Here is a 10,232-nt window from a genome sequence, read left to right as displayed (position 1 = left end):
TTTTAGGAAGCTGTATTATTTCTCACTCGAATTGGAGCTGTGCCTTTTTCCAGACAATGGGAGGTGGCTCTTCTTCTAATAGAGAGTTCTGGCAAATATGAGTGCCAGGCTGATTGTGCTTCTGAAGTGCTTTATGCCTGCACAGACTCAGATAATATCAATAAACACAATGCAGGAACCTCCCGAATTGATGCCCTTTCTCAAAGGCAGTTGCTTAGTGTTTTGTTTTGTTTTCTTTTTCTTCTGGAAGGAATGAATGAGACTTTACCATGATCTTCTTGGCTTAAGGTGTGTTTGTGAATCTACATATACATTTTCACTTACCATCGTGAAGGCAAAAGTCGTGTGTTTAACCTGTATAAACTCACCACTTAAGAGTCTTTTTCTTCCTTTGCCCCAGTATTCCCAGAGTAACATCACCTTACTTGGCTAATCTCCTCTTGGGTTTGCTTCAGAGAAACCAGAAAGACAGAATGGACTTTGGTAAGTAATCTTTTCAAATTCTGTGTGTGTTCTAATTTGATTTCTGTGTATCCCCCAAAAAGTTATTTTTTAAAAGATACTATAGAGTTTTCAGGAGAAAATTCAAGTCAGTTTCTTTCTTTCTCTTCATCTTTTTTCTTCCCTTATTTTATAAATATTTATTGAGTGCTCGCTATGTTCTAGATACAGGGGGTCGAGTTAATAAAGAAAATCCCTGTCATCCCATAGCACATATTCTCGTGGAAGAGAGGCAAACAAAGCGTAAAGTTTAATCAGCGCACCATAAAGAAGGTGATAAGTGCTCTGGGAAAGACGAGGGAAGGGAAATGCCCATGGGGGAGGGATTGAAAGTTTAAATTCCATGAAGCCCCTTCTGAGGAAGTGGTCTTTGATTGATGGACAGTGGGATAGTGAGACAGTGAGTGGGCGGTGTGCATGTCTGTGGGAAGAGCTTGCCAGGTGGAATGAACAGCCAGTACAAATGCCCAGGGCTGGGAGTGCCGTGTCAGCTGGAGGAACAGTTAGAAGACCAGTTAAAGACGTGGGCTTTTGCTCAAAATGTGTTGGGGAGAGTGTGAGCTCAGGAGTAATAGGATCTGACCCAAGTTTTAGAAAGGATCATTCTGGTTGCTTGTTGCCAACAGACTGTGGAGCGGGGTGGTGAGGACAGGAGCCCGGGGACCAATCTGGGGACCACAGCAGTTACCCCAGTGAGAGATGAAGGGACTCAGGCTGGAATGACAGCCATGGAAGTGGTCGGGAGTCCCTTGAATTCTGCATGTTTTTGGAGGTAGAGACCGTAGTATTTACAGATGAATTGGATGTGGGGTGTGAGAGAGCGAAGACTCAAAGATGCCTCCAGGGTGTCTGGCCTGGGTGCGTGAAGGAATGGAGTTGTTTGTTATAGACATGCTTGAGGCTCTGTGGCCAGAGTAGGCTCTGGGGCAAATCAGGGGTTCAGCTTGGATCTGTTAAACGGAAGACACACATTTAACGGAGGGATGCAGATGCCCAAAGGGCATTTGGAGTCCAGAGGAGAGGTCTAGGCTGGGGATGTATTTCGGAGATCTGGGAGGAGGCAAAGGAGGAGAAACACTCCAGAATCCTGGTGGAAAGACCCTGGCCTCGAAGATGGGGTTTCAGGAGACAGGCAGGGGCCGCTCTGTGGCAGTTTGGTTTTCACCGCAGTGTGAGGGCTGTGGAAGAATGGGCTCTGGGTGCTCCGCAAGGCCTGAGTTCAGATTTTTACATTCTGAAGGCGAAAGCCGTATCACGGATATTGAGCCTTTCTTCTTTTTATAATATAATCATTTAAAGCTAAACATTTCTTTTTTTTTTTAAAGATTTTATTTATTTGACAGAGAGAGATCACAAGTAGGCAGAGGGGCAGACAGAGAGAGAGGGGGGAAGCAGGCTCCCCACTGAGTAGAGAGCCCGATGTGGGGCTCAAACCCAGGACCCTGGGATCATGACCTGAGACAAAGGCAGAGGCTTTAATCCACTGAGCCACCGAGGCGCCCCTAAAGATAAAGATTTCTAAGTATTTTAACTTTACACGGTCTAGGAATGCTTAATACTATAGGGATTGTCCTGTCTTGGAAGGCTTTGAAAGAACATTTTCCCCTGAAATTGTCTGGGTCTCAGCTCCTCTTTGGGGGCAGTTTGTTAACTTGTTTTTATCAATCTCATGTAAAAGTTTGTTCTTTTCGATCTTACTCGTAGCAGTCATATGTAAAAACAGCATGACTTAAATGTCAGACCAGAAGAGCCATAAGACATGTTCAGTGAAAATGCTTTTTAAATTAACCTTGATCTTGACATTTTTAGAAAGAAAAAAAACAGTGTTTGATTTCTCCTGTAGTAATTAGTTGTAATATTAATAGAGATTTGCAAAACCTTAGTCCAGAGTTTTGGTCTCTTCATGTGTGTTATGGAAGTCCATATAGGTTCCTGGATAAGACAGACCAGGATTTGAATTCTCATCCCTCAGCTTGCTGACTTTGACGTTGATGAAGATACATGGCCTTTATGCACTTTATCCTTGTCTGTAAAAGGAAGATAATCCTGTGTGTTAAGTTTGTGAGGATTAAATAAACTGGTATGTGAAGCACTCCGTTTGTTGTCCTAGCAAATGTCCTCAGTAGACAATAGCTCTGGAAGTTTCCATATAGGGGACAAGGTGAATAGTCTGAACGTGTATTTTCTTAAAGTTTTGTAAAGTTGGAACTAAATTTCAGCAAATGGACTTGGTAAATATTTATCTTTCAGGGGGAGAAATTAAATTGAGAGTTGCTCTGTAACCATGAGAAATAGGGGTCAATACTGAAACAATAGACTCATCAATAATAGTTTTAAAATACTGGATTATATATGAAGTATTTGTATATTTTCCCTGCCATAGCAATGGATTTGGGATGTGGTTTCAGAGCATTTGCATTCAGTTCTTTTCTTTTTCATCCCTATGATGTTCATTGTAAAAATTAGCATTAAAAATCTTATATGTCAAACCAGAATTTATGTATATGTATAGTAATTTTTGTTCCAAAAATTATCTCTGCTAGAAAATATATATTTTTTTCAAAACCCTCCACATTTCTATTCCTTAGCCAGTCTTGCAACTGATATTTACACTGAGTGGCTTTTGGTGATTTATTTCAGTAAGAAACCCCAGGGCCCTTCAGAGTGGAAGATACGCTAGCCTGACCCTGAGTTAAGCTTTTCCTGATCTTGTACCTCCTCATTTAAATCCCATGCTGGTGTCACGCCGCCCTCCTTGCCTGCTCTGTGAGATTTACTAGCATACAGGTCTGGGACAGGAGATTAGCTTTATGGGCTTTTAAAGAATTAATGAAATATTTTAAACACACAGGAAGCTAAAGTAAAATAATGAACGGCCATGTCCTCCTGACTTATTTACCTTTAATTAGCAGACTTATTATGTAGGTTTTATCCTTGGTAGACAGCCAAAGAAATTAAATCAGACTTACAGATTTTTAAAAAAACGTGAAACCAGCTGCAGGAATATCTCTTCTGGGATAGAAGGATGGGATTTATTATATAAATCAGCTGCCTGGATTGCCTCTAGGACAGTTAACCCCAGCCATGCTTCCGTATACACTTCGGGATCCTGTTCACAGCCCCCTGTCCCCCGCAGGAGGACAGGGCGGGTCCCCGAACATGCCTGCTTTGGTGGAGCCTGCCGCGTTGGGAATGCGTGTTTGCAAAACTCACAATTATTATTTTAAATTTTTCGTGGATTAAGATTTATTTATAATCTGATCATTTTTATAGATGATTTATAAAAATCATAGGCTTCTACAGTGGAAGGAGATGGAGGCTACATAAAGAAGTTAATAATAATTATTTATGATCTCAACACTGTTAAATGCATCAACAAGATTAACCCGTCTGCTACTCAACCTGAGCTTAAGGGTTGCATTCTCCTTTTTCATTACAGAAGCATTTTTTAGCCATCCTTTTCTTGAACAAGTTCCAGTGAAAAAATGTGAGTACCTTTTTTAATTTTTTTTGCATTTTTGCTTGAAGAGTGAAGGCAGACAGACTTAAGGGAAAAATCAGTATTTTGTGTCACAAATTAATTTTTGATTGTGCTTCTCAAGATTTCATTGAGCTTTATTTATTGAATTCCAGTCATTTTTTTTTCCCAAGTCCCAGTTGAAATATTTGTAGTAATTGCTGCAGGTTTAGTTTTACCCACAGGAGCTGTAATAAGTAGGTAAATGAATCTGGTCACACAGCGATGTCGTCTCTTAGACGAGCTGTGTAAGTCTCTGCAGCGCACATCTCTCTTCACCGGTGTGTCTCCCCCCAGCCTGCCCAGTTCCAGTGCCCGTGTATGCTGGCTCCGTCTCTGGGAGCTCCTGTGGCAGCTCTCCATCCTGTCGCTTTGCCTCTCCACCAGTAAGTTTTGGTTTTATTAACTATAATTTCAGAGTGAGTGCTATTGCCTCTGTCCCTAAGGGAGCCTGGGATACATTGTGGATTCCCTTCTGATGTGCAGTGGTTACTAGAACTTACATTCTGACGTGCCCATTCCAGTGCTACTGCTGAGCTTTGGACAGAGAACATTATTGTTGAGTCAGATGGACCTAGATTTGCACTCTGCCCTCTGTAGCTGTGTAAGCTTCAGCAAGAAATGTCACCCCCCGGGCCATTTTCCTCTCAACAGCGAGTATCCTACTCAGCAACGTTTGATGCCCCGTGGGTTGGAAAGGATGACAGCTGCAGAGTACCCATCAGAGGCAGGGAGGTAGTAACTTCATTTTCTCCAACTATCATCGCATCCGTCTGGGTATTTATCGTACGTAGAATTTCCATTGGTGGTGAGTGACCTCGGAGCCACAGTCCTCACACTTCAGTTCCCTGAACGCCGGTTCCCAGCCCTTCAGGACTTGCTCCACCCCAGCCGCCTCCCTCCTCTGGGCTTCCCTGGCCATTTTCTCTGTGGTTCTCTTTCCTCCAGCCTAAGTGCTGCTTCTAGATCCTGAGAATTTCTGCTCTGTGCTCCCAGGGCTTCACTCTGCCGGCTTCCGACCCTTCCCCCACTCCTTGCTCTGGGCTGTGACCTTGAGGCTTTCCCATCAGCTGAAGTTCCAAGGGCTCTTGTGTCAGCTCTGGTGACTGTTGTGGCAGACGTGAATTTCTTGAATGCTGGCGGTGGAGCGTGGGGCAGTCATAAGAGGAAGTGATTGTGTAATTAGTGGGTTCACCTTAGAGGTTTAAGAACATGGGACTCGGGAGCTTCTGCACCCCGTACTTGCCGCATTAGCCAGGTCAAATGACTTAATCTCTTTGAGCCTGTTTCTCCTAGGGAAAGCGAGTGTAATTGACCTATTTCATAGGTTCTTTTAAGTGTAAATGAGCAAAAGCACTTTACTATAATGTCTGGTACACAGTACTCAGTAAGTGGCAACTGCTGTTAGACTATTGTTTTCAAGGAAAACCTAACAGCCCATGGCTAAGGCAGATGCTGAGGAAGCCGATTGCAAACAGACAAAAAAAAACCCTTTTTGCCTATCCCTCCAGACTTAAACTAAGTTAGAAAAAGCAGATAGGATAATAAGACATTATATTCCCCTACATTTTTTTAAAAAGCTAAGAGGGGAAAAAAGTGTTGTGGATTTCCTGCTTCAGTCTGGAATATTAGAAAACATTGGATTTGAGTGACTGGGGAGAAACGTGGAGGAAGTGTACTGGCATGGAGAGACCGTTGGCTTTATCTGGGGTCAGGCCCATCTGGCCTCAGCACTGGCCAGGCCGCTGGCTCATGCTTCACCTGGAGCAGCTCAGCTCCAGCGCTGAGCCGGGGCCCCGTCCTCTGTAAGGTAGGCTTCATGAACAGCAGCCTTGGGCGGGCTTGACAAATTGTAGCTATTATTATGAAGTCTATATTTGATGCGGTGTGAGACATGAAAAGCGAAGTTGATGCTTGAGAAAGGAACCACAGGGAAGAATCTAATTATGAGAAGAGCTGGGAGAGAGCAAGAAGAGAGGAGCCTGTTTGTAGGATGACCGAGGAATGAGATAGAGGGGGTCCAGTAGGAGGTTCATTGACTTGGAGATTGCTTTGACTGGCGAGAGCCAGTTGGGGTTTTCTGTTGTGTGGGGCAGCATCGAAGGGGAGAGCGCTCGGAGCTCGGCTCAGGCTGCTGGCCAAGAGATGGAGTGCTAAGAGAGGGGAGGACAAGCCAAGGGGAGAGAGGAAGCATATTTAGATGCTAGAAACTTTGGTGGGAAAACCATTTTTAGAAGGCTTTTATTAAAAGCTAATGGTTGGGCACCTGGGTGGCTCAGTCCATAAAGCATCTAACTCTTGATCTCAACCCAGGGCTTGGTCTCAGGGTCGTGAGTTCAAGATCCGTGTGGGGCTCCACACTGTGCGTGGAGCCGACTTAAAAAGAAAAAAAAAAAGGCAGCTTGAAAAGAAAATAAAAAGGGAAAAAGGAAAGCTGAGGAGTAAAAGGAAATCCAGAATCTGTATAATTTCCAGATAGTGAGAAATGGGATGGTTTAATAAGGCCTTGCTTTTAATGTAAACTGCCAAAAATAAGATGGTTTTATGCATGCCTCCCCTTTCTTCCTACGGCTGGAGTAGACTCATGTGGAGGGTTGATACACACAGGCATGCACATACAGCATTCTCTTTTTACATTCTCACACAAATACCCAGCTGCTACTTGATTCCAGAGAAATCTTGAAAGGAAAAAAAAATCCAAGTCAGTCTTTTAGTTACGATAGTGGCTATAGCTTAAATGCTGTTTAGATCATGTTTCTTGGTTTCATAACATTTATTAAACACCTAGTCTGTGTAAGGTTCTGGTTGATACTAATGAATGAAACGACAAGGTCCCTTACATTAAGGAGCTTTGAATTTAGTTGTGTGGGGACAAGGTAGATAAAGCAACCACTGTTGGAAGCTTATGTGTGTGTCTCATTATTGCCTGTGGGAACATGAATGGGGAGCATGAAATCAGAGCAAGAACTCAGGAAGGCTGCTCAGGGGAGGGCATTGAGCTGACTTTTGAAGAAAGACCTAGCAAGGTGGATTAGTAAAAGAATGGTATTATAGGCGGAAGAATTCTCATTCATGAAGTTCCGGAAGCATGACGCCCTGAAGGAACCCTGGAGCCTCTCTCGGCCCACTTAAGTTTGTTAAAATTAAGTGAAATCTAACATTCTGTAACTTAGGCTAGCCACATTTCGAGTGTTCAATAGCTGTCTGTGGCTAGTGGGTCGCCAGCACACCGTGCGCTCAGATGTAGACCGTCTCCATCATTGCTGGAAGTTCTGTGGACGAGGCTCCTCGGAGCAGTCCAGGCTGGGGGACACAGAGTACTGATGGCAAGCGGAGGGGCAGGTGCAGCTAGAGAGGCAGGGGCTGCTGTCTCTTGACGGGATTTGGCTGTGGGAGCCATCAGAGTGCTTTTAGGTGGAGGTGTGCTGTACGCCGCCGCAGGGTGGAAGCCGGGGCTTGAGAGCAATAGAGAGTAGAGTGGTCGCTCTGTTAGAGCACGGAGAACCCACAGACTGTTGCACCTTTCTTGTTTTGTTTTTTCTTTTTCCGAGAACGAGGGCCTGAGCTGCAGGGAAGGTGGGGGCCAGGTAAGAGAAAGGTAGAGTTCACCAAGCTTGGAGCTGCTTGAACGGGGACCGAACGGATGGATGATGGTGAGGTCACTCCGGCAGGGAGCGCGGGGAGCAACGCTTTGGACCAGGAAGGTAGTGAGTTAGTGCAGTGCTCACTGGAGAGGTCTAGGCCGCAGAGGTGAGGGGGTACTTGGAGGGTGAGAGTGGTCGCTGCGGTGCGGATAAAACTGTGAGGAGTGCGGGCCATGAGGAGCACTGGGTGTTCCGTGTAACCAGTGATGCACACCGCATCAGACGCTAATTACGTACGGTGCCGTGGCTGACTGAACAGAATTTTTTAAAAATGTGAGGCGTAGAGGGTCCAGAGTGGCACCTTGGGGAACTCCACACTCCATCCCTGTCCTTTAAGGGATGGAAGAGAAGCCGGCACCCACAGAACAGACTAGGAAGTGGGAGGAGAAGCCGGTTCACTGAACGGAGGGGTTGAGCGTCGAGTGGTCTGCAGCGCGGGTGAAGCAGAGCGTGGGTAACACGGCGTGGCAGGGGGAAGCCTGGCCAGCCTGGTGAAGACCGCGTGACTGCACAGGAGAAGGCAGAAAATGGGTTATGGCGCGTTGAGCGATACGTAGGAGGTGAGGAGCTTGGGTCAGTGAAGATTGATAATTTCGAGAGACATCGTTAAAAAGTAAAGAAGTGAGAGAAGACGGTGATTAAAAGGACTGCAGGGATTTGAGGTGTGAGAAAATGGAATGAGTTTATGCACAGAGGGGAAGAAAACCAGACGAAAGGGAGAGGGGGAGACCGTCAGGGGCAGAGGGAGCTGGTCCAGGTCTCTGAGGAGGTGGAGGGGACCGGACTTAGAGCACAGGGTGGAGAGACCAGCAGGGGGAAGATCCCTTCCACTCAGATGCTGTGGCTGCAGACGGTTTGACGAAGGCATGGAAGAGCTTGAGAAAGGGCCTGCCTAAACCACTGGAAAGAGATTGTGGAGTTAGACGCTTGGAATCACATCTCAGCTTGAGCACTTTTTAGCTGTGTGATCTTGGGCAAATTTCCTAAGCTTCTGAGCTGTCTGTCTGTATCCATGTATGACAGGGGTTTCAGAACAGGACTGGGGTTAGGTAAGACATGGAAAGCACCCAGCGGGGTCTAGTCCATGGTAGACGGTTGGTCATGTTAGTCTTCCCATTGTCCCTTCCCTTTATTACCTAGACACACAAGGTCTCTTTAAAAAGTGATGAGGGGGTTGTATGTCATGTGTGTCACACACACACACATACACGATAGGAGATCTGATACAGATTTCATTGCACAGTGACATTCGAAGGAGCCCTAGCAGTGAATTGGGTGTTTAGGACATGGGTTTAAGATCAAAGGGCATTGTGTAGTATTTTTCCTTTTCTTAACTAGAAACGAAGGTTAAACAAGGTCATAGAGGACTTAACATAATAAATTAGGAAGTTCATTGTTTCAGAAAACCATTGTGTAACCAAGACATTTAATTAGAGGTGTCACTTGAGTCCCTGAACGAGGCAAATGCCACAGGACATACAACTGCTTACATCTGTGTATTTGCTTGTATGCCTCGTATATGCTTTCCTTCCTTCCTGTCCTAGCTCCTGCAAACCCACTCCTCCCCGTAACAAAAGAAGAACAAAAGGAATGTACCCACAGCCAGTAAGGTTTTCCAGATCTTGCTTTCTGTGAGCAAACATAAATCTCTAGGCTTGAACGTAGCTATCCTGATCGATCTATTTACTTTTTTTGCATAACGTGGTCTCTTGCTTTCCTGTTTATAATGTTTTCTTCACTGGAGGTTTAAAACTTTGTAAAATGTGTGCAGGATGTTGTTAGTCTAAAGTCCCTGGACATAGTGTTTTAGTCATCGAGTGAATAGTTTTTGAGTACCTGCTTTGCTAGGCCAAGAGCCAAAACGGGGCATGTTGAGATGATGAAAACACACCTCAGGAATTTCAGGAGAGGGAGACATGTACGTGATAAGGGGTAGGATATATTTTTAAGTATCATTTTTGGAAAAAAATGATAGAAGTCTTTATATGAAGACACTTTAAACTGTGCTTTTCTAAGGGAAAGATTTTCCAAAGAGATTTCTTTTTTCCAAAATTTTAAGATGGAATTAACTTTATGCCCACTTTTATGAAGACAGTATTCCTTAGTCTAAGGGCTATTCTGACGTGCATTTTATTACTAGGCCAGTTTTAATTTTATGTTGTTAATTTTAGTCCCTTCCAGATACGCAGCATATTCAGGAAGAAAACTCATCCTCCCCACCATTGGGTCCTCCCAACTATCTACAAGTGTCCAAAGATTCTGCCAGTACTAGTAGCAAGAACTCTTCTTGTGACACGGATGACTTTGTTTTGGTTCCACACAACATCTCGTCAGACCACTCATGTGAGAATCTTTTCTACTTGTACACATTATATTTCTTAATTTACTAGACTAGCATTTGTTTTTAACTTTTATATCATGCTCTCTCATGCAGGGCACCTTTTCAAAGGGGCACTTTATTTAGTTGTGTGAATTCCCAGAACTATATACCTACCATTCTAAAATCTGCTCAGTCATCTTCCATGAAGCAGTAACGTTGGATTCTGAAGGTAGATGAGAAGTTTGCAGGA

At 44.4% G+C, this 10,232-nt stretch overlaps 1 long non-coding RNA gene across 1 annotated transcript; it reads left to right on the top strand.

The window, feature by feature from the left end:
• Nucleotides 1-415: 415 nt before the first annotated feature.
• Nucleotides 416-10,003, top strand: LOC309851949. Its single transcript, XR_014305008.1, has 4 exons — nucleotides 416-483; nucleotides 3,941-3,988; nucleotides 4,316-4,404; nucleotides 9,834-10,003. It is a non-coding gene; the product is annotated as an uncharacterized lncRNA (long non-coding RNA).
• The last annotated feature ends 229 nt before the right edge of the window (nucleotides 10,004-10,232 follow it).

Source organism: Mustela nivalis (assembly GCF_964662115.1).
Source record: "Mustela nivalis genome assembly, chromosome: 17".
Taxonomy (NCBI): Eukaryota; Metazoa; Chordata; class Mammalia; order Carnivora; family Mustelidae; genus Mustela; species Mustela nivalis.
This window is presented reverse-complemented; position numbering and strand designations above follow the sequence as displayed.